Source organism: Pongo abelii, chromosome 3 (genome assembly GCF_028885655.2).
Source record: "Pongo abelii isolate AG06213 chromosome 3, NHGRI_mPonAbe1-v2.0_pri, whole genome shotgun sequence".
NCBI lineage: Eukaryota > Metazoa > Chordata > Mammalia > Primates > Hominidae > Pongo > Pongo abelii.
Window position 1 is genome coordinate 89,816,475 of NC_071988.2, and position 24,681 is coordinate 89,841,155.

The window sequence follows — 24,681 nt, forward strand, 5'->3', positions numbered from 1 at the left end:
AGTGCCAGAAACTGAGGCAATGGTAAAAGCTGTTGATAGCCTCACAAATCTTAACCCTGTCACTTGGGTTAAAACCACTGGAAATTCCACTATTGCAAATTTTGTATTAATCCTCGTATGTCTGTTCTCTCTGTTGTTAGTCTACAGGTGTATCCAACGGCTTTGGAGAGACAGTGACCAGTGAGAATGGGCCATGATGACGATGGTGGTTTTGTCAAAAAGGAAAGGGGGATATGTAGGGAAAAGAAAGAGAGATCAGACTGTTACTGTGTCTATGTAGAAAGGGAAGACATAAGAAATTCCATTTTGACCTGTACCTTAAACAATTGCTTTGCTGAGATGTTGTTAATTTGTAACTTTGCCCCAGCCACTTTGTCCCAAACTTGAGCTCACGAAAACATGTGTTGTATGCAAACAAGGTTTAAGGGATCTAGGACTGTGCAGGATGTGCCTCATTAACAAAATGTTTATAAGCAGTATGCTTGACAAAAGTCATCGCCATTCTCTAGTCTCAATAAACCAGGGGCACAATGCACTGCAAAAAGCTGCAGGGACCTCTGCTCTGAGATGTTGGGTATTGTCCAAGGTTTCTCCCCATGTGATAGTCTGAAATATGGCCTCATGGAATGAGAAAGACCTGGCCATCCCCCAGCCCAACACCCATAAAGGGTCTGTGCTGAGGTGGATCAGTAAAAGAGGAAAGCCTCTTGCAGTTGAGATAGAGGGAGGCCACTGTTGCCTGCCTGCCCCTGGGAACTGAATGTCTCAGCATAGAATCCAATTGTACACTTGTTCAATTCTGAGATGGAAGAAAAACCGCCCTATGGCAGGAGGTGAGACATGTTGGCAGCAATGCTGCCTTGTTATTATTTACTCCACTGAGATGTTTGGGCAGAGAGAAACATAAATCTGGCCTACGTGCACACCCAGGCATAGTACATCCCCTTGAACTTAATTCTGACATAGATTATTTTGCTTACATATTTCTTTACTGACCTTCTCCTTATTGTCACCCTGCTCTCCTACCACATTCCTCTTGCTGAGATAATGAAAATAATAATCAATAAAAACTGAGGGAACTCAGAGACTAGTGCTGGTGCAGGTCCTCCACATGCTGAGTGCCGGTCTCCTGGGCCCACTGTTTTTTCTCTATACTTTGTCTCTGTGTCTGATTTCTTTTCTCAGTCTCTCATCCCACCTGATGAGATATCCCACAGGTGTGGAGGGGCAGGCCACCCCTTCAATTATATAATGTCCCTCTGTCCTTTTAAACTGCTGTTGCTTTAAAGTTTGTTTGGTCTGACGTAAGAACAGCTACTTCTGTTTGCTTTTGGTGTCCATTTGCATGAAAAATCTTTTTCCATCCTTTTACCTTAGGTTTATGTGAGTCCTTATGTGTTAGATGAGTCTCCTAAAGACAGCAGAAACTTATTTGGTGAATTCTCCTCCACTCTGCCATTCTTATCGTTTAAGTGGAGCTTTTAGGTCATTTATATTCAAAGTTAATATTGATATGTGAGATAATATTATATTCATTATGCTATTTGTTGCCTGAGTACCTTGGCATTTTTTCATTATCTTATTATTGCATGGATTCTTTGATATTTATGCTTTAAGGAAGTTCTATTTTGGTGTATTTTGAGGATTTGTTTCAAGATTAATAGCCCTTTTAGCAGTTCTTGTAGTGCTGGCTAGGTAGTATTGAATTCTTTCAGCTTTTGTTAGTCTGGAAAAGACTATCTTTCCTTCATTTATGAAGCTTAGTTTCACTGAATGTAAAATTCTTGGCTGATAGTTGTTTTGTTTAAGGAGGTTAAGAACACCCCTCCAATCCCTTCTAGCTTGTAGGGTTTCTTCTGAGAAATCTGCTGTTAATCTGATAGGTTTTCCTTTGTAGGTTACCTGATGTTTTTTGCCTCAGAGTTCTTAAGACTCCTTTTTTTTTTTTAACTTGACTTTAGATAACCTGATGACTATGTGTCTAGGCAATGATATTTTAGTAATGAATTTTCCAGGTGTTCTTTGAGCTTCCTATACTTTAATGTCTAGGTTTCTAGTAAGGCCAGTGAAGTTTTTCTTGATCATTTTCTCAAGAATGTTTTCAAGACTTTTCCATTTCTTTTCTTCTTCAGAAACAGCAGTTATTCTTAGATTTGGACATTTAACATAGTCCCAACCTTGTTGGAAACTTTGTTCCTTTTTTTAAATTATTTTTTCTTTGTCTTTGATGGATTGAGTTGATTCAAAAGCCTTGACTTTGAGCTTGTTCAATTCTATTGCTGAGACTTTCCAGTGCATTTTGCATTTTTCTAAGTGTGATTTTGATTTCCAGAGATTTTTATTTTAATTTATGCTATTTTACTGAAGATTTTTTCTTTCATATCCTGTATCATGTTCTTAATTTCTTTAAGTTGGAGTTTAACTTTCTCTGGCTCCTTCTTGATTAACTTAATAATCCACCTTCTGATTTTTTTTTTTTTCTGGCAATTCAGGGATATCATCTTGGTTTGAATGCATTGCTGGTGAGCTGGCATTATTATTATTTAGGAATGTTAAAGAACCTTGTTTTGTCATATTACCAAAATTGTTTTTCTGGTCGCTTCTCATTTAAGTAGATATATGTCACAGGAAAGATATGGGACTCACGGTCTGCTATTCAGATTCTTTTGTCCCATGGGTACTCCCTTGATGTAGTGTTTTCCCTCTTTCTCTAGGTATGGGGCTTCCTGAGAGCTGAACTGCATTGATTGTGTTTGCTCTTCTGGGTCTATCCACCCAGTGGAGTTATTGGGCTCTGGCCTCATACTGGAAAGTGACTGCAAAGAGTCCTGTGATGTGTTCCATCTTCAGGTCTTTCAACAGTGGATATCAGTATGTGCTTTGGTGGAGGTGACAGAGGAGTGAAGTAGACTCTATGAGGGTCCTTGGTTGCATTTTGTTTAGTGCACTGGTTTTATGTTGGCTGACCTCCAGACAGAAGCTGGCACTTTCAAGAGAACATCACCTGCAGTACTATAGGAAGAATGCAAATTTTTCCTAGGTATGTCTGGTTAAGTATTAAGGTTTCTCAGGAGGTGGGCAAGGCAATAGAAATCCAGGATATTATGACCTTTGTCTTTGGGTATCTGAATGGGTAGAAAAAAATTCCCAGGATGGGGCATGAATAGGTGTGTCTGAGCTCAAACTCCCTTTCAGCAGGGCTTGCTGGAGCTGCTGTGGTGGATGGAGGTGAGGTTCCCAGGCCAATGAAGTTATGTTCCCAGAGGGATTATGGATGTCTCTACTGAGTCATACAGGTCACCAGGGAAGTGGGGGAATGCTGGCTGTAATAGGCCTCACCCTGCTGTCATGCAGCCTGAAGTTCTAAAGGCTGCTCTCTTTCCCACCATGCCCCCCTCCACCCCACCAACAGAATTGGGTCTATTTTTATGCAGCCAGTGACTGGGGCTGAGAACTTGCCCAAGACCACAAGACTTCTCACCTAGAAAACAAGCAGACTCAGTTTTTCAGCATCTCAGGGAGCCTGCAGTGGTGGTCCAGGTCCTTCAGAGTGTCTGTGAATTTTCTCAGCTTTCCTGGTGTGTTCCTGCTGTAATCCTTGGAGAAACAGTTCATGACGTGAGTCCCAACACACTGCTCTGTCCATTCAAGTAGAAGCTGCAAACTAGTCCTGCCTCCATTTCATCATCTTAATTCTATATGTCTGTAGCAACCTTCTATGTCATTTTTCTATATTTGTTGGTTTTAAGTCTGTCTAGTAAGAAGTTAGAATTGCAACTGCTGCTTTTTTTCTCTTTTTTCATTTTCTTGTTAGATTATTTTCCATTTGTTTATTTTGAGCCTATATATGTCACTGCAGGTGAGATGGGTTTCTTGAACACAGCATATCAATGGTTCTTGGTTCTATAATCAGCTTGCCTCTCAGTGTCTTTTGATAGGGGCATTAAGCCCATGTATATTTAAGGTTAATATTGATATGTGTGAACTTGATCCTGTCATAATGATGTTAGCAAGTAATTTTGTAGACTTGTTTATGTGTTTGCTTCACAGTGTCACTAGTATGTGTACTTCAGTATGCTTTTGTAAAGGCTGGTAACACTCTTTCCCCCCCCCCCCATATTCAGTGCTTCCTTCAGAAATTTTGCAAGGCAGATCTGGTGGTAACCAATTTCCTCAGCTGTTGCTTGTCTGATAAGGTTCTTATTTTGCTTATGAAGTTTTGTTAGGCTGGATATGAAATTCTAGACTGCAATTTCTTTTCTATAAGAATGTTGAATATTGGCTGCCAATCTCTCCTGGCTTCTGGGATTTCAGCTGAGAAGTCCATTGTTAGTCTGATGAGCTTCCCGTTGTAGGTAATTTGGCCTTTCTCTCTAGCTGCCTTTTACATTTTTTGTTTTTTGACTTTGGAGAATCTGATAATTGTTTATCTTGGGGATGATCTTCTCATGGATTATCTCACTGGGGTTTTCTGCATTTCGAAATTTGGCCTCTGTAGCTAGATTGGAAAAGTTCTCATGAATGATATCCTGAAATATACTTTCTAAGTTGATTTCATTGTCCCCATCTGTTTCAGATACAACAATTACTCATAGACTCATTCTTTTCACATAATCCCATATTTCTTGGAGGTTTTGTTCATTCATTTTTATTCTTTTTTCTCTATTATTGCCTGCCTGTCTTATTTCATAAAGCCTGTCTTAAAGCTCTCATAATCTTTTTTTCAGTTGGTTTATTTTGCTATTATTTTTCAGTTGGTTTATTTGTGATTGCATTATAAAAGTCTTGTGGTGTTCTTTTCAACTCTATGAGGTCAGTTACATTTTCTCTTTACAGGCTACTTTGTCTGTTAGCTTCTGCAATATTTTATTATTATTTTTAGCTTTCTTGCATTGGGTTACAATATACACATTTAGCTCAGTAAACTTTGTTTATATCCCTATTTTGAATTTTGCTTCTGTCATTTCAGCCATCTTAGCCTCAGCCCAGTTCTAAACTCTTGCTGGACAGGTGATGCTGTAATTTGGATGAAAGAATGCAGTCTGTCTTTTTGAGTTTTCACTGTTCTTGCACTGATTCTCTCTTATTTTTGTGGGCTTATGTGCCTTCAATTTTTGAGGTTGCTGGCCTTTGGATTTTTTTTTTCATTTATTCTATTTGATTGCCTTGAGGGTTTGTTTGTGATATAAGGTGGATTCATCCAACTGACATTGCTTGTAGAGGGGGCAGTGTTCAGTTCCCAACTCCTGGACTATATGCTTTAACTTTGGTGGACTTGCATTGAGCCCCAGCTTTGTTCTCTGGCTTTTCAAGGCTTTAAGTCTACTGCACTAGGGTGATCAAGGTGCAACAAGTGCAGCAGAGTGCTAGTGAGTGCAGGACTGTCTGCCTCTTTCTGAGTGTTCAACATGGTGGCAGAAGCAAAACAGTTGGCAGGGGAATGGAAGGCCCCTGCTGAAGACTGTGTGATGTTACACTGGAGGTGGTGTTTGTTTAGGGTGGGTGATTGCCAGCACAAGTCTGGGTACCTTCTCTGTGCCCTGCAAGCAGAAGTGATCACTCAGGGTATGGAAGGATCCCCTGTCCTCTGTGCAGCATCAGAAAAAGGTGGGCACTGGCTTGACAGGGATTTCTGGTTCTGTACCCATCAAGGCTCTCTGTGCAATGCTGCAAAAGCTATCAGTGTGATTTGAGTGAATCTGGTGGGGGAGTATGCAGGGATGCACTGCACTCCTGTGTGCTGGTGGGTCAAGTACAGCAAAACCCACCCATGCAGACATGCACTCAGCAAAGTGGTGTGAGGAGTTTCTCAGGGGAGAGGCTCAGTGGAAGCTGCAGTATGGGAGGGAACACGCAGACTGGTGCACAGTTGTAGGGGCTGCCTCACTGTAACTCTCTATCAGTCAGGTCTGGTCCTCTGTTGCAGAAACTATGGTGTGGGCCCCCAGGGCACCAAAGACTGCTCTGTAAGTAGGCATGGCAAGACTGGGGCCCCAGGAGAGGGTAGAAGATCAAAGAGTCTCAAATCAGACCAGCCTTATCTGATGTGCAGGATCACCATGCAGGGATCAGGTCTGACTGTTACCCAAGGGCTAGGGTCTCTTATTCATGAAAGTTGAACTTACAGAGATGGGAACACTTTGCTACAGATTCTCCTGCACCCACAGCTCTGGGCTGCACATCAGTTGGCTTGCTGCTTTGCTACTTTGTTTGTTCCTGTGGCTTCATCTCAGAGAGATGCAAGCCAGCAATGGTTCAGTGTCTTTGCTCCTTTGTTTGTCCAAGGGAGGCAAGGAAAGTTTCACTGCAGATGCAGTGGCTGAGTGGCTTTCTGTTGCCCCAGTGGCTCTCTCCAAGGAGTTGCCAAGTTGCTACTAGCTGGATAGATTGGGCAGGTGTTGGCTAGAGACCCAGGCCTGGAAGATCTGCATGATGAGGGAAGGCAACCACATTACACTCTGATCATTTTTCCGTAGGGCTGCTGTGTTATGCTAGGGGCCACTCCAGTCACTAGTCACCTCAGATTTTCTAGTACCTGGAGGTATCACCAGTGAAGGCTGAGAAACAGGAAAGATGGCAGCATGCCCTTTTCTCTGGTAGCTCCATCCCAGGGAGATATGGACCTGTTTCTGCCAGAAACATACCTGTAAGAGGTGGCTGGACCCCAGTTGGGAGATCAGACCCCTAGTCAGAAGGAATGGTATCAGGGACCTGCTTAAGGTAGTCTAGCCACATTTACATAAAGCAGCTATGCTGTGCTGGGTGTATACTTCAGCCCTTGGTTGCCTTGGACACTCCAAAGCTAGGATGGAATGGCTAAGTTGACCAAACAGCAAAGATGTCAGCCTGCCCTGTCCCCTGGGATCTCTTTACCAGGGATGCCTGGAACCTCTGTCGGCCTGTGAACACCAGTGGTGGTAGCCAAAAATCCCCATTGGGAGTCTCCACCCAGTAATGAGGATGAGGGTCAGGAACTCAATTAAAAAGGCAGTCTGGCCTCATTTTTATATGGCTGCTGTGCTCTTCTGGTGTATAATTTTCACCTCAGTCAGCATGGGTTCTTCAAAGCTTACAGACTGGAATTGATAAGTCAGTCAAACAGCAAAGATGCTGGCCCATAACTGTCTCTGGGAGCTCTGTCACAGGGAGTTTTCAAATCTCTGTAGACACAAGAACACTGGTGAGAGTGATTGGAGTCCCCTGTTGGGAAGTCCCACCCAGTAAGGAGGAACAGGATCCGGTACCTGCTCAAAGAAGCAGTCTGGCTATATTTTTGTACAGCAGATGTGCAGCAACTGGTGAATTCCGTCCACCAAAAGTACATTTGGACTCTCCAAAGCTCAAAGGGAAGAACAGCTAACTTGCACAAACAGCAAAAATGGCAGCCTGCTCTGCACACCATGCCTCAGTTGAAGGTGCTGTGTGGTATATAAATTATATGTAAACAAAATATACAAAAAATTATTTGAACTATGTTTTGTTATTTTATCTTTAGTTCTGTGTCAAACAAAATGCACAAACATGGACCTCCCATGACTACATTTTTGGAAACTCTTCTGAAATAAATTACATAAGACAAGTGATGTGTCCATACAAGAACATTGATATTAGCTAAAAGATAGCACTTATAAACATAAAAGGGACATTAAACACACTTGTGTAAATAGGTCATCTATCTTCATTTATCTCCTTGCCATCTACATGCTCAGACTGTTAATCTAATGATAATATACTTACCTTGAAGTGTAAAAGTTACATTTGAACTTCGTGATTGATTTATCCATGGATATAACCATAATAAATGACAGAAAGAAACAGCAAATGGAAAAAAGCATTGCATTGCACCATGATGTGTATGAAGTGGACTTCAGTTTTGCTGCTGATACAGCCGAGCTGTTACATTAGCACTGGGAGTTGTGGAAAGGTGCTGGTGTGGCCCACAGCATTCAGCCATTGGACGAATATAAAGACAATCTTGGATAAGCTTGTCCAGAGGGGGCATGAGGTGCCTGTACTGGCATTTTCAGCTTCCATTTTTTTGATACCAATGGCCCATCTACTCTTAAACTTGAAGTTTATCCTGCATCTTTAACTAATACTGAGTTTGAGGACACCATCATGCAACTAGTCAAGAGATGGGAAGCCCTCCCAAAAGACACATTTTGGTCATATTTTTCACAAGTACAAGAAATCATGTGGACATTTAATGACATACTTAGAAAGTTCTGTAAGGATGTAGTTTCAAATAATAAACTTATGAAAAAATTACAAAAGTTAAAATTTGATGTTGTTCTTGCAGATGCTATTATTCCCTGTGGTGAGTTGCTGGCTGAGCTATTTAACATACCGTTCTTGCACAGTCTCCACTTCTCTGCTGGCTACAAACTTGAAAAGCACAGTGTAGAATTTCTGTTTCTGCCTTCCTACATACCTGTTGTTATGTCAGAATTAAGTGACCAAATGACTTTCATGGAGAGGGTAAAAAAATATGACCTATCTGGTTTATTTTCAATTTTGGTTCCAAATATTTAATATGGAGAAGTGGGATCAGTTTTCCAGTGAAGTTTTACATCAGTAATTTTTTCAATTGGTAATATGGAGATCTAACTTTCCTGTGCCTTTGAAGCTGAGCTTATATAAAGCAATAAAGTCAGGGTCATTTTTTTTTTTTTTTTTTTTTTTGGTGGAGTCTTTCTCTGTCTTCCAGGCTGGAGTGCAGTGGTGCAATCTAAGCTCACTGCTGGGATTACAGGCTTGTGTCAGGACACTTGGCTAATTTTTTGTATTTTTAGTGGAGACATGCCTTCACCATGTTGGCCAGGCTGGTCTCAAACTCCTGACCTCAAGTCATACACCTGCCTCAGCCTCCCAAAGTGCTGGGATTACAGGCATGAGCCACCATGCCCAACTGGTAGTGGAGTATTTTGTAAGTGAATTTATGAAATGAAAACACAAGATGATCTATCAATCGCACAAATATTATAGAAAAGCTTAAATTATAAGGTCCATTAAAACCCTGTGGCCATTGCTCATACAGAACATTCTAGGAAGTCATAAACCTGTAAATTAGTGTACCTAATATTTATTTAAACAATCACACATCTGTTTTACTATACATTTTTTATCTTAAAAAAGACCCGCCCACAAACATCTTACTGAATGCATACATGTAGATTGAGTAGTTACACAATTTTCTACAAAAACTATCTATGTAACATTGCAGAAATTGTTTTTCCTTGTACACTGCAGTTTCTTTATTCTGAAATTAAAATATGTCCCCACATTACCAGAAGGTTTCCTTCACGGTTCAGAGAAATAGTGCCTCTATCTCAAATGCAAAAACCAATAAGGGCAATTTGTAGTTTCTAATATCTCCACATTCCTCCACTAAAAGATGGGAAATTATTTATTTTAAGAGCAATCATCTTGTTGAAGTCTGAACATTGTTATATCTATATATTTTTTAAATACTATGTCTGTTTATTACAAAATATGAGCCAAATTAAGGTTGGATACAAATCTCTATTTGAATAATTTCTCAAAATTTTCTAGCTGTAATTTTCAAATATATTTACTTAAAAGCTAATGTGGTTAATACCTTAGCATAAATCAAAAGCAGTAGTTGGTACAAGGATTTCAGCCACACTCTCAAAATAGCCCACAGTTCACTTGAATAACCAAAGATAAAAAGATTAGCTTAGTGAACTGTGGAAACTAGACCATTTCTTAGAAAATTGTTTTTATGGGTTCAGCAGAATTAGTTGATCATGGAGCTCAAAGAGTTGTTTAAATGTTTATATGCTACTATTGAAGTTTTAAAGGGTAAAGAAATGGATGTTTAATTCTCTATAGATTATTTTAATAATTGTTTATGATTGTGAGTATTCTGATGTGACATTAGCGATGTAGTTTACCCTCAAAATTCTCTTATCACTTTGCTTTTCTTATAAATACACATTGGCAAAATATATAATACATAAAAATTAAATTATGCTTATATTTGAATATATGTTTATGTATTTCAAAGTACAGAAACTTGGTCTACATTTTTGCCTACATTATTCTAATCCCTTTCAGAAAAATTACCTAATGTAATTATCTTGTGTCATCCACTTTTTCTTTCCTTTTTCCTCTCAGGAATACCCACTACCTTATCTGACACAATGGAGAAAGCTGACATACATATGGCTTATTCAAAACTCCTGGAATTTTCAATTTCCTCATCCACTCTTAACAAATGTTGATTTTGTTGCAGGACTCCACTGCAAATCTACCAAACCCCTGCCTGAGGTAAAGATAATTTTGTTGATTTGGTTTCATTAGCTTTGAATTTTTAGTAGGAATGACTCTACCATCTTCCTGCAGAGTGTCTGACTTACACAGAAAGAAAGATGAGAAGTGGGTGGGGTAAAGCAGATACCAATTTGTAGCTGTTGTACATGTTGATTTATTGATACCATCACAAGTACGTGAGTTTCATCATTATTATAGATATAGAGGGATACTAAGGAGACTCTGAAAATAGGGTTGGTTAAATTAAAGCCTTGATTATGCAACACATAAGAAGGTATTGGTCATTCATTAAGAGAATGTTTATAAAAAGTTTAACACAAACCGCAGGCAAGAGGAAAAAACATAGACACAGTTTCTGTCCCCACACATATTACATTCTATTTCAAAAGATAGAATATGTGCAAGTAATAAAAATTGTGCAAAAGCGATTATCTCAAGGAAAAACCCAATGCCAAGATAGCATCAGTGGAGATAATAGAAAGTATCCTGGACTCACTGATGATGAAGGTAAGAGCAGAACAATGTGCAGAAATTGGTGAAACAATGAGGGGGCAGAAAACAGAAAAAAAAAAAAAAGTAAAGTGTTCAGGAAAGTTCTCAAGACTCCAAATTTAGTTTGCAGGGACAGGCTGAGTGAGAATCAGATGATGCTGAGAGACAAGTTAGAGCCAGATACTTATTAGGATTTAAAATATTTATTAAGCAACTTTGTGGACTACTAAAAAAGAGTTAGGAAATGAAGATATATGATAAGGTTATTAAAAAAGGAAACAAAGAAAAAGCAGACCATTTGGGAAATTTTGCATGGAATCTGGTAGCAGAGGATGGAAAAGTGGACTAGAATGTTGATAGAAGTAATTATACCTACATTTGCAGTAATAGTACCCACTTCATATTGCATTTTTTGGAAAAAATGTAAATACATACAAAACACTTAAAATGTCTCTGTTATATAGTCAGTGATTCAGAAATATTAATTTTGCAATTATGGTTATTTTGCTATGATTAATAACACTATTAATTACTTAACATGTGCAAGTCACTTGAGATATCATTCTTCATTTAATAGAACCAGATTGTTCAGCACACCAAGATTACATTCTCTTGAAAAGTCATGGAGGACAGATATATTGTGGACTTGAATAAAAGTAGGCATACTAGTTTTGCCAGTAAGATGCATAAGTTGAAATTCTAAAATTCTACTGTAAGTGATGAGTATCTTAAGTATTCTATCTTAAAAAGAAAATAATTACTCAACAACATAAATGTGTACCCTTAATAATATTTGCAGCCAAACCCAGTGTTCACTTGATTTTACTGAAGGATGTAACTCATCCTAAGCTGAGATACCAGGGGTTTACATCTTAGAACAGAAACATGCCCTATTAGAGCAGGTGTTTTCAGCCTTATGACAAGCAACTTAGTACAGCTTCCTGGTTGAACTTGTGTCTAGACACCAAAGCTCCCTACAGAGAAGCATGGAGAAAATGAATGCTGCACATATTATAAAGACCAAATAATTTCTATCACTTGTATCTGAATAGTAGTAAGCTTAGTTTACAATAATTAAAGAATTCTGTCTATTTAGAAGATGATGTTCTTTATAAAGGAACACAAGAACCTCATACATTTTAAATTAGTATCATACTTTTAAGACATACGTAGAAAGTAAGCATTCTTTAATATGTTATTAAGTAATCTCTTAAGATTTTTGTCCACATAAAACTGATAATTTATTCCATGGGTAAAATACAATACCTATGTTGAATGTGAATTGTATGTGCTTTATAACTTTCTAAAGAGACAAAAGCTGAGGTAAGACTAATAAAAATTCTATGCCACCCTACCCTACTATTGAAAGATTTCCCTATTCATATTAAGGTAAAGTGATAGTGCCAATAGGAGGAGGAAGAGAATAGGAGGTGTAGAAAGGTAAGAAAAAGGATGACTAGTAGTATAACTGTGATAATTACTAATAGTAGCTGTTGCTATTAACTTGCAGAAAGATTTGAATTCAAGTCAATGGTTGTAAAATTGGTTCTCTAATTGTTTATTATGTAGAATAATTGTTAACCCAAGTTGTTTTCTTTTCAATTAAATATTAGATTCTCATAATATATGTCTATATTTTAAGAGAAAAAGACACTTGGCAAAATGTTTCTAGTGATTTAAAAATGCATATAATCATTGGTTTAATAATATAGCTTCATGTAATCATACTGAGAAAAAAATGAATCATGATGTGCATATTTAATATTTATGGAAAATATTCATAAAATTCACATTGGAAGTAACGCAACATCTTAAATAAAGAAATGACTAAAAACTTATACTATATGCATGCTATAGCCTTACAATAATTTTATCAAATATTCAATTACACTGTCAGCCATAATGCAACTAAAGTGTGGTAGAAAATGATAAATATAACAAGATGACAAATTTTTTGTAGGAGGAAAATGTATGTACAATAAGGTTAAAACTTTCTAAATAAATATCATGAGTGTACTTGTGTAAATAGAATAAAAGCCATGATAAGAATATACATATTTTACATTGGTAACATCTCTAGATAGAAATTTCAGAAATATTTCCTTTTCTTTTTGAAACTTTTCATACTTTTATTAAATTACTTACAATGATTTTGTATTATTTTTATGAAGTTGTCACAGAGTCTGAAACAACCAGTCCACATCAGTGATGAATCAATAAACAGAAGTTAGATTACTTCAACACTGGGTGGATGATGAAGGCTCTGGGCATCAAGCCAGTGAGAGTAAACCCTGAACACGAGTTACATTAAATGTGGCAACAGGTAACTGCAATCACACAAAATGTCTAGATGCCCCATGTATTATCTGGAATAGTAGTACAATGACTCTTACATTAACATTGATGTCTTAAGATTAAAAATCATATTTGAAAAAATATACAGCAATATCTGGTCTTCACAGTCAATATTTGGATTTTTTTCTTTGTTTTATAAACAACAGTTAAAAAAAGTTTTACCCTAATGATTAAATCTGAAAGTTTATAAATTTAAGTATTGGCATAGATTGAAGAAAGCAAATCAGAGTAAATATCAATCAATTTTAGCCAAGTACATCTTCACCAGGAAGTGTAGTGTGAGTGAGCCACTCATGAGGGTGACCAGATCTTCCCTGTGGAAAGCCCTGGTGGCCTCTCCCACTGTGGTGCAAGTGCCGCTGCCTCCGAGACACAGCAAAGTGATGATGAGAGCTCCTCACATGCAGTTATAAATAGAACATCAATTTAACAGTGTGATTTCAGGGAAAAGTTATTCCACCTAAACAATCACCTGAAAAATATGAGCATTCAACTATCTAACTATATACAGTACAATTCTGTATTATAAGTGAGACTCTCAGGACTAATTCATAGAAATTCCAAACCACAACCAGACTCCAGAATGTCAGCGATTCTTAACCACCACTTTTTACAGTTACTTTTTTTCTTTTTTGAAAAAAGACTGGAAAACTCTGACAAAATTTAGTGTAGTGTAAAGGATTATAGAGGAAGATAAATGTAGACATAAAATCACCCCAACTGTGAGTAACTTTTCCTCAGTGTTTATAGTTAGGGAAGAAAACCATTGATAGCTTCAAACTAAAACAATTCTATAGAAAATGTTGCAGGAAGTGAGGGACCCCGAACAGAGGGTCCAGCTGAAGCCATGGCAGAAGGACATAAATTGTGAAGATTTCATGCACATTTATCACTTCCTCAGTCAATACTCTTATAATTTCCTACAACTGTCTTTAATCTCTTAATACCGTTATCTTCATAAGCTGAGGATGTATGTTGACTCAGGACCCTGTGATGATTGCATTAACTGCACAAATTGTTCATAAAGGATGTGTGTTTAAAAAATATGTAATCTGGGCACCTTGAAAAAAGAACACAATAACAGCAGTGTTCAGGGGACAAAGGAGATAACCATTAGGTCTGACGGCCTGGGAGCCAGACAGGACAGAGTCATGTTTCTCTTATTACCAAAAACAGGTAAGAGAAATATCACTGAATTCTTTCCCCAGTAAGGAATATTAATAATTAACAGCCCTGGGAAAATAATGCATTTGGGGTGCTGGGGTAAAATGGCCGCTCTGGGAGTGTCTGTCTTATATGGTTGTAGATAAGGGATGAAATAAGCCCTAGTCTCCTGTAGTGCCTCCAGGCTTATTAGGATTAGGAAATTCCTGCCTAGTAAATTTTAGTCAGACTGGTTGTCTGCTCTCAAACCCTGTCTCCTGATAAGATGTTATCAATGACAATGTGTGTCCAGTGAGACATGAAACTTCATCAGCAATTATATTTTCACCCTGGGCTTGTGACCTTGCAACCTTGTCCTGCCCATTTGTCTTGTGATATTTTATTGCCTTTGAAGCGTGTGATCTCTGTGACCCACACCTTATTCGTACACTCCCACCCCTTGAAAATCACTAATAAATACTTGCTGGTTTTGCAGCTCAGGGGGCATCATGGAACCTGCTGATATGTGATGTCTGCCCCAGACACCCAGCTTTAAAATTTCTCTCTTTTGTACTCTTTCCCATTATTTCTCAGACTGGCCGATACTTAGGGAAAATAGAAAAGAACCTACATTGAAATATTGGGGGCTGTTTCCCCTGATAAGAAAACCTGCCTGAAATAAACATGTGATTTAGTAGAATGACAATATAGAATTCAAGCCAAGTGGTGCCACTTTCCAAGAACCTATATTAGTAACTGTAATATTATAAGTGAAGAGTCTGGGTATAGTGTTTTCTAACATTATCTCCCTGACTAGTGTGTAATAACTCCATTTCATTTCTCTCTTACACACACACACAAACATGTGCACACACATATTTACATAAACACACTTAGTAGAGGCCAGCTGTCTCATATTATACATCTTCTTGATGAGAAACTGAGTGATTGGGTCAGTTAAAAGATATGATTTCCTCCAATAATTCCTGATAATACTTGATTTTCTCTCTTTAGTAATTTGTACCAATTCTTTCAGTAGTGCCTGCTGTACTGTTACTCTTTTGTGATGGAACAAATTCTCTTTTCACAGGAAATGGAAGACTTTATCCAGAGCTCCGGAGAAAATGGTGTGGTGGTGTTTTCTCTGGGGTCGATGGTCAGTAACATGTCAGAAGAAAGGGCCAATGTAATTGCATCAGCCCTTGCTAAGATCCCACAGAAGGACAGATAAAGTTCCTTACTGGTATGGAAAACTACTAAAAGAGGCTGTTAAAGTCTGTAAATAATCCAATTATAGAAATTTCCTGCCTGGAAATGTAGCTCTTGGGAAAGCACTAATGATCAGATATTAGTTCAAAATCAGAAATGTACATGAAAGATGCTAAAGTAACACAAAGGGTATAATCATGGATAATAAATTTGGCACTAATATTGTGAACACGAATAAATGTATTAAGAGGTGTAGGTAAAGTTTTGATATTATCATGATATTGAGGTCACATAAGAGATATCACCAAATTATTTCCTTGTCATCTGATCCTTATGTTTAAGGATTCCTGAGGAAATTGTACACACTATAGATGTTATCAGAAGAAGTTACATTTTAATGGGTAACTTCACTAGCACAATAACAATAGCAGGTATTTCAAAATGTCTAACATGCGTCATGCAGTTTAGGCTTGCCATGAAATCCAGCCTCATATATTTCCTCTACATTTTGGAATAGGCCTATCTGAGTGATGTTCAGGGTACTATTCAGAGAAAGAATGGCCTAGGCTGACAGACTTAGTCCGAGTTCTCACCCAGCCAGGTAGATTTAGAAAAAGAGAAAAAGCAGCCTCCCTTGCTGGACTGGGCCCAGCCAATCTCTAAAGCAGGAAGATGAAAGAGAAAGGATGGAGATGGATCCTGACCTGAAGGTGGATCCTGTGCTGTATAAAATGTGGCCCCACAAGGACTCATCACTAACTATCAGATTAACAACTCCTCCCAATGGAGGCAGCAGAAAGAAATATAGGAAGGAGTCAAACAGAAGGAAGTCAGGTGGGGAACAGGTTCAGATGCTCCCTCTATAGTACATAGTAGAAACATATTTTCTTCTGTATAGAATAAAATGGTGACTTTTGTGTATTTGTCAATTACTTTTTAGCTCCCTATCTGATATAGTCTTCTTGCAATGACCTCTACTAAAGTTTTTTTGCTGAAAACTCAGTTATTTTAATACTGATATAACAAGTAAAATAAAACACTGTAAATTATTTATCAGTTTATGAGGATTGCTTGGCAGTTCCAAAATTAGTAACTTAAACATAAAAATGTCTTGGCTATAGTAGAACATATTAGTCACTGTTGTCAAAGCTTTGTAGCACATTGTCTAAGTGTTAACAATCAGTTGACCAAATTCAGAAAAATATGATTTTGAATTTATTCAACAGCTATATCTTTATTTATGATACCAACATGTTCCTCATTTCAATGCTGAAAGAGAAAACAACAAAAATTAGCAATACTGATAATACTCTGAATTTGTCTCAGAAATTGTCCCTTGAAATTTCTCCCAGAAGTAGTGCTTGATAATTCATAATTTCAAAGAAGTTATACATGCTACCTTTGTAGCATTAATTTATTTCTTACAATTAGCTTATTTTATCAACTTGGTTTTTTGTCAATCAAAGGACACCAAACCCTAGTATAATAATTTATAGACAAGCAGAAATACATGAATTACTTCCTATATTACTAAAAAATGAATAAATTAATATTTAATTTGGAAGATGAAAACATATAAAATACATAAAACAAAATAAACTTATAGGTCATTACTAAATTGTTACCACTTATTCTCACTAGAATTATAATGACTATTTAAATTTTTTTCATACATATAATTTTTTAGAATTTTTATGTGCTTAAAATTAAGTTTATTTTATTTTTTAAATTTTATTTTACGTTTAGGGGCACAGGTGCAGGTTTCTTACATAGATAAATTTATATTATGGGGGTTTGTTTTACAGATTGTTTAATCACCCAGGCATTAAGACCAGTACCCATTCATTATTTTACCTATCTCTCTTCTCCTGCCCTCCACCATCCAATACACCCGAGTATGTTGTTCCACGCTGTTTCCATGTGTTCTCATCTTTTAGCTTCCACTTAACAGTGAGAACATGTGGTTCGGTTTCTATGCTAGTTTGCTAAGGATAACAGCCTCCAGCTCCATCTATGTCCTATAAAATACAAATCTTGCTTTTTTATGGCTGCATAATATTCCATGGTGAATATGTATCCCATTCCATTTTCTTTATTCAGTCAATTATTGATGGGCATTAAGGTTGATTTCATATCTTTACTATTGTGAACACTACTGCTATTAATAAACATGTGTATGTGCCTTTATAAGAGAATCATTCATCATCCTTTGTGTATATATCCACTAATGGGATTGGTGAGTTGAATTGTATTTTAGCCTCTAGGTTTTTGAGGAAGTGCCACGCTGTCTTCCACAATGGTTGAAGCAACATAAACTCCCACTAACAGAGTATAAGCATTCCTTTTTTCTACACAATCTCGCTAGCATCTATTACCTTTTAAGTTTATAATAGCCATTATGACTGGTGCAAGATAATATCTATTGTGATTTTGATTTGCATTTCTCTAATGAGCAGTGATATTAAGCTTTTTGCATATGGTGGTTGGCCACACATAGGTCTTCTTTTGTGAAGCATAGCAATTTTTTAAATACTTGAACTTTTCATTTATAATCTCATTTTTCTAAGCTATTATTTGGAAAATCCTGATTTCCTTATATACTTAACTAATTATAGACATTAACAAAATGAAATGTTGGCATTCTATTTACATCAGTCTTTGAGTAGTTATTAACTAACATCCCTGATCTCATTCTTAATATCTTTAGAGTCCTAACATTCTCTAACTTTGGAGTTCTACTAATGGAATAAGTTATTTTCTTTACTGTGGCAGGTTCTGTGGAGATTTGATGGGAATAGACCACATACCATGGGACTCAATACTCGAATGTACAGGTGGATACCCCAGAATGACCTTCTTGGTATGACTGTGAAGTAGAAATACTGAATATATTAGTACCAGCTGATTAGAGTGTTAATAATTAATCATGAAATAAACTTATTGAAAATGTGTTATGGAAAAACTTATAAATAAAATGAAACTTCTTTATATTTATTTTCCAGTCCTATGAGGAACACAATAAACTATAATTGTTGGTATTTGATGATATACATTCACATTCTTTATGATCAGACTCAGAGTATTTTTATTTCAGGTGTTATTATTTCTTGCAGAATTTTTTATTAACATCATAGATTGTCTCTTTGTCTCCTATTTCTATAACTTTACACTTGTTCTTTCTTTTTATGCAGGGTTATTTCAAATGTCACTAAAAATAACAGCTCTTCTGCTATCACCAGGAAGTCTGAATTTCCTGTAGTATTAAATTCCTAATCTTTATCATAAAGTGATGACTCATTTCATGATGAAGTGTGACCTGTCCTTCCTCAATCCTAGCACCACCACCACCCCACTGCCTGCTGCCTTGCACATCTCACATATCACATTCTGTGACTGCACTTAGGAGAACACATTCTTACATGTCCTTCTCTTTTCTTTGCTTCTTTTTTTTTTTTTTTTTGCACATTTAATTTAGATTGCACTTTTTCTTTAGTCCAACTGGTAATCTTGTTTAATTTTTTTCAGTCTGAAGTCACATGCAACATATAGCTTTCACTTATATCTCCAGCAGAGGCATGTGCTCCTTCCTCTGAAGTCTGAAACACAATTTTAATTTAGTTCAATGTTTTAGCTAGAAAAAACTGTCACTTGAGTGTTTAGTTGTGCATTTCTCATTTTCTTCCTATAAGTTATATTGCTAAAATTTATCCAATCCTAGCTCATCCAAAAACCAGGGCTCTTATAACTCATGGTGGATCCAATGGCATCTACGAGGCAATCTACTATGGGATCCATATGGTGCACATTCCATTGTTTGTGGATCAACCTGATAACATTGTACACATGAAGGCCAAGGGCACAGCTATTAGATTGGACTTCCACACAATGTCAAGGACAGACTTGCTCAATGCATGAAGCCAATAATTAATGATGCTTTGTGAGTATAACAATATATTTTTTTTCTAGGTGGTATTTATAGATACCTTATCTTCTCAATAGTATGAGTTTCATCTTTTTTTCAAGAGACTAATTTTGAAAGAATTTAAATGATGTAAGCAATCTGAAATCTTCTTCTATTTTTGAGCAGTTATTTAAAAACTGTGTTTAGAACCCCATATATTTAATGGGTATCCAATAGTGAAACAATTTTTTACACAAAAATAATTTTCAAGTAATATAGACAATATAAAAAAGACAGTTTTAAAAAAATTATATGATCAATCCACAGTAGAAAGGAAGGATAAACTTAAAGAAATATGATAAAATGTTTTAATTAAATATCCAAAATGTCTAAAAGTATAACTATTTTCTTGCTGAAAATTTCATTTTTATTCTTTTCATTATTGTAACAGGCTTGATAATTAGATATAATTTCCATGACAAAATCCACTTATTTAAGGTTTAAAGTCCCAATATATTTAGAATGCTTATGAGTCATGAAGCCATCTGGAATCACATAATTTAGGGTGTTGTGTAAATGACTTCTTTTACTGAGCATAATTTTTTGGGTTTTTTTTTAATAGTTTTTAGATTCATTCATGTTGTAGTGTGTATTAATACTTCATTTCTTTTTACAACAGTATAATATTTTATAGTATGGATATGCCATATTTTATTTGTTCACTTATCATCAGTTCATTGGCCTTTGGATTGTTTCCAATTGTGGCCACTAGGAACATTGCTTCACGTATTTTTGCATAAACATGTTTTTCTTTCTTTGGGATTGATACTATTAGTGGAATTGCTGGCTCATGTGGGAACTGCATGTTTATGAAAAACTGCTGAACTGTTTTCCAAAGTCCTTGTTCCATTTGTCATTCCCACCAACAGTGCAAGAGAGTTCCAATTCCTCCACACTGTTGCCAACACATTTTATTATCTTATTGTTATAGTCTTCTTAGTGGGTGTGAAATGATCTCTCATTGTGGTTTTGGATTGGATTTTCATTACAGCTAAAAATGTTCACCATTGTTATATGTGCTTACTGACCATATATCTTCTTTGGAAAAATGTGTATTCGAATCCTTGGAACATCTTTAAACCTTGTTACTTGTCTTATTATTGAGTTTTAAGAACTATTTATATATCATGGATATAATCTTAAATATATCATTTTCAAATATTTTGTTGCATTCTTGGTGTGCTAACATTTTACCCTTTTGATGATGATTTTTGAAGCACAAAAATTTTAATTTTAATAAGTTAAATTTTTAATAATTGATTTGTTTATACTCCAAAGGATACAACATGCAAAATGTCTACCCTCTCCAGCTACCATCAATTCAGCATTTATAACTACTATCAATAATGTTTTCATGTAAGACAGGCATCACCTAAAGGAATACTTTTAAAGTAGGTTGGACCAATATAAAAGAAATATAAAATAAGGTGGTTTATTTAAATGTAAATATACAGATACTTCCATTAAATCTAAACAAACTTTAAAAAGAGGAGCAAATAATGAGTAATGGCATAAAACATTAGAAGAACACAGTTAACACATGAAAACTTGTAATATGATACACACACATGCATGCACATATATATATATATATGTCAACTAAAAGACACATTTTCTTAGAGCATATTGAATTGTTAATAATTATTTGAAGTGACATGTGGTGGGCCATAAATCAAGACTCAGTAAATTTGAAAAGATTCAATATCATAAAGAATATATGATCCAGCCTTAGTGGAAGTAAGGGAAATTTTAAAAAATATAACTAAAATATCTTTAATTTTGGAAATTAAGAAAATACACTTCAAAAAAATTTAAAGTCCTGCCTCAGTCTCCCCAGTAGCTGGGATTACAGGCATGCACCACCATGCCCAGCCAATTTTGTATTTTTAGTAGAGACAGGGATTCGCCATGTTGGTCAGGCTGGTCTTGAACTCCTGACCTCAGAAGATCCACCTGCCTTGGCCTCCCAAAGTGCTGGGATTACAGGCGTGAGCCATCGCTTGAACCCAGGAGTTGGATGATGCAGTGAGCCAAGATCATGCCGTTGCACTCCTGCCTGGCCAACAAGAGCAAAATTCTGTTTCCAAAAAAAAAAATAATAAATAAATAAATAAATAAAACTTAAAAAAATAAAAATTAAAAAAAAATGTCAAGAAGTTAATCATAATTAAGCAAGCACTTTTATCTCAGCAATTCTACTTTCAATTATATATGCAACAGATATGTATAAATATGTAAACCTAGTGCTATATATGACATAGACAGGAAACAGGAAAATACTGTGTAGAAGAAGTCGGTTCCCCAGCAAAGGTCTCACCCTCAAGCCTGAAAACTAAATGAGAACAGGCATTCTGTTTTTGAGGCCCAAAGTTGCCTTTTGGCCCACCATGCTCCCCTATTCTATACCCATATAAACCCCAAACCACCAGCACGAAAAGAAGAGCAGAAGAATGGCAGAATGGTGCATCAGAGAGAAGAGAATGAATTTCTGAATGCAAAGAGTAGTTCAGCTGGGGACAGTCGGAGAGGAGAGGAAATTGGATGCTAGATGACCAAATTCCAGAGGAAGATCACCTTCCCATTCCATCACCATTCCAGCTCTGCATTCATCCATCTAAGGGCCACCTCCACCACTCAACAAAAACCCCTGCATTCATCCTTCAAGTCCGTGTGCGACCTGATTCTTCCTGGATCCTGGACAAGGACCTGAGTACTAATGGGGCACTGAACTGGTTAACACTTAAGCCATCAGTACATTACAAGGCTAAAAGAGTACAGTAACACATACCCACTTGGGCTTCGGGAGTTGTAGACACCCACCCCTGGATGCTGCCATGGGGCCAGAGCCCAGGGCCTCTTGCCCAGGCTCCTTCACTTGCCTGTCTGCATGCTCCCCCTCCCATAAGGGGCTTGAATGTGCATGGGGGCTGAAGAGATGAGCCACACAGCTGTCACACATCTTGCGAGGGGGGCAGAGAACTCTTGCATTTCATATACAAGAGTGTTTATGACAGAATTATTAATATTGTCCAAAAATTGTTAGCAACCCAAATGTCTATTGGTCATAAAATGATGACATAATCTGTGTTTTAGCAATCAACAAAATACTAAACAGCAATGGAATTAAACAACAACGGCTACACAAAAATTTTAAAAAATAGACTCTAATGAATATATGTTATATAATTCAATTACATAAACAAAGGAAACTAATGTATGATATTTGAAGTCAGGCTAATATTTAATTGTAGGACAAAACTAGTGAATAAATGGTTCAGGAAAGGAGAGTTATTCTAGGCAGGTTGTGATATCCTACACCATGATCTGAGCAGAAGGTAAATTGATATCTTCTCATCAAGATAATGTTCAAGATGATCTCACACTTTTGACTTATTCACTTAGTGTATGTATTTTTATCTTTTAGTTTTAATATTTAAAGGTTTATTTTATAAGATATATAATGTATTTAAAATTCTAGGAATCAAATATCAAAATAAGCATAAAACAATAGAGAAAATCCTAGAGGTTCCATCATAGTGTGGCCAGGAAAAGCCTATCTTAGAGGTAACACTTAGAGGGAAGCCTCAAAAAGAGATAGAAGCATGCCTTGGGTTGTTGAAAGAAAGAATGTTCCAAGAGCATGAGAGAGGGGGCAAAATGTGTAAAGATGCTATGATGAGAACACTTTTGGTACTTTAAAAAAAAATAGAAGACCAATGTCTCTAGAAGACATAGTGTGTATGGAAAAAGTATTAGGAGAAGAGCTTGCCAGTGTTTGACATTGCAGGGTCCTGCAGACCAAATAACAGAGTTGGATTTTATTCTTAATATGATAAGTCAGGCAAAAATCTTAATCAGAGGAGTTGCAAAATCTCATCTTTAATTTCAAAAATTTCATTCTGGCTGCTGGGTAGGAAACAGTAGGAGCAAAACGGTAGGGTAGAAGCAGAGTGACTAGCTATGAGGCATTTCACTGACCATGGCACAATTCCTTTTAGGAAATTAAAAATGGTAATTCTAATTGTATTTTCACTATCTCTCCTAAAGCACTTAAAATTGCTCACGATGTTGAGCATGTTCTCATATGCCTGTTTGAGAACTAAAAGAGTGTAATAGGATTATTCATAACAGAAAGAATAAAGGTTTAAGGAAGGATACCTTATTCTCCATGATGTGATTATTTCACATTGCAACCTGTATCAAAACATCTCATGCAACCCATAAATATATACACCTAGTAAGTACCCACAAAAACTAAAAATTAACAAATTAAAAAATAATAATAAAATGGCTCATATTTGTTTTGCCTGAAAGAAATTAGTTTTTCTGACTTTCCATTTTATTTTAAAAAATTTGTCAATGATAAAATTCCAATTTAAAAGCCAATGTTTCTATGATGACTCTAACTAAATTGTACAAATTCTATGTCAATTATATGTCATTTACATGTCATTTACATTGAATCATTTGGCACTGTAAAAACCTTTCATGGGCCAGGTGCAGTGGCTCACACCTGTAATCCCAGCACTTTGGGAGGCCGAGGCGGGTAGATCACCTGAGGTCAGGAGTTTGAGAACAGCCTGACCAACATGGAAAAACCCTGTCTCTCTCTACTAAAAATCCAAAAAGTAGCCAGGCATGGTGGTGTGCGCCTGTAATCCCAGCTACTTGGGAGGCTGAGGCAGGAAAATCTCTTGACACCACAGGAGGCAGAGGTTGCCATGAGCCGAGACTGCACCACTGCGCTCCAGCCTGGGCAACAGAGCGAGACTCTGTTTCAATCAATCAATCAATCGATCAATAAAATAAAATAAAAAATAAAAACCTTACGTGGACTTGATATGCTCAAGAAAATAAACTTACTTTCAATTTTGGTATCTCTATGTTTATCCTTCAGATATAAAGAGAACATTATGAAGTTATCAAGAATTTGACATGATCAACCAGCAAAGGTCGAGCAGTCTTCTGGATTCAATTTGTCATGCTCCATAAAGGAGCCAAGCAACCTCGGGTTGCAGCCCACGACCTCACATGGTTCCAGTAACACTACTTCAATGTGATTGGGTTCCTGCTGTCTTGTGTGGCAGCTGTGATATTTACCATCACTAAATGTTGTATGTTTTGTGTCTGGAAATTTGCTAGAACTGGAAAGAAGGGAAAGAGTTTAGTTGTATTTGAAGCTTGAAGCTGGGAAATCTGATAAATGGGACTTCTTCAGTTTATTCCAA

The 24,681-nt window shown here is 36.7% G+C and overlaps 1 protein-coding gene and 1 pseudogene across 1 annotated transcript in view; one reads left to right on the forward strand and one right to left on the reverse strand.

Moving 5' to 3' along the window:
* LOC100442747 (UDP-glucuronosyltransferase 2B4-like) overlaps nt 1-24,681 on the reverse strand; it is a 243,770-nt gene that overhangs the window by 70,534 nt on the left and 148,555 nt on the right. The gene's annotated exons all lie outside the window — the stretch shown is intronic.
* On the forward strand, nt 7,850-24,387 carry LOC100441158 (UDP-glucuronosyltransferase 2B4-like; annotated as a pseudogene).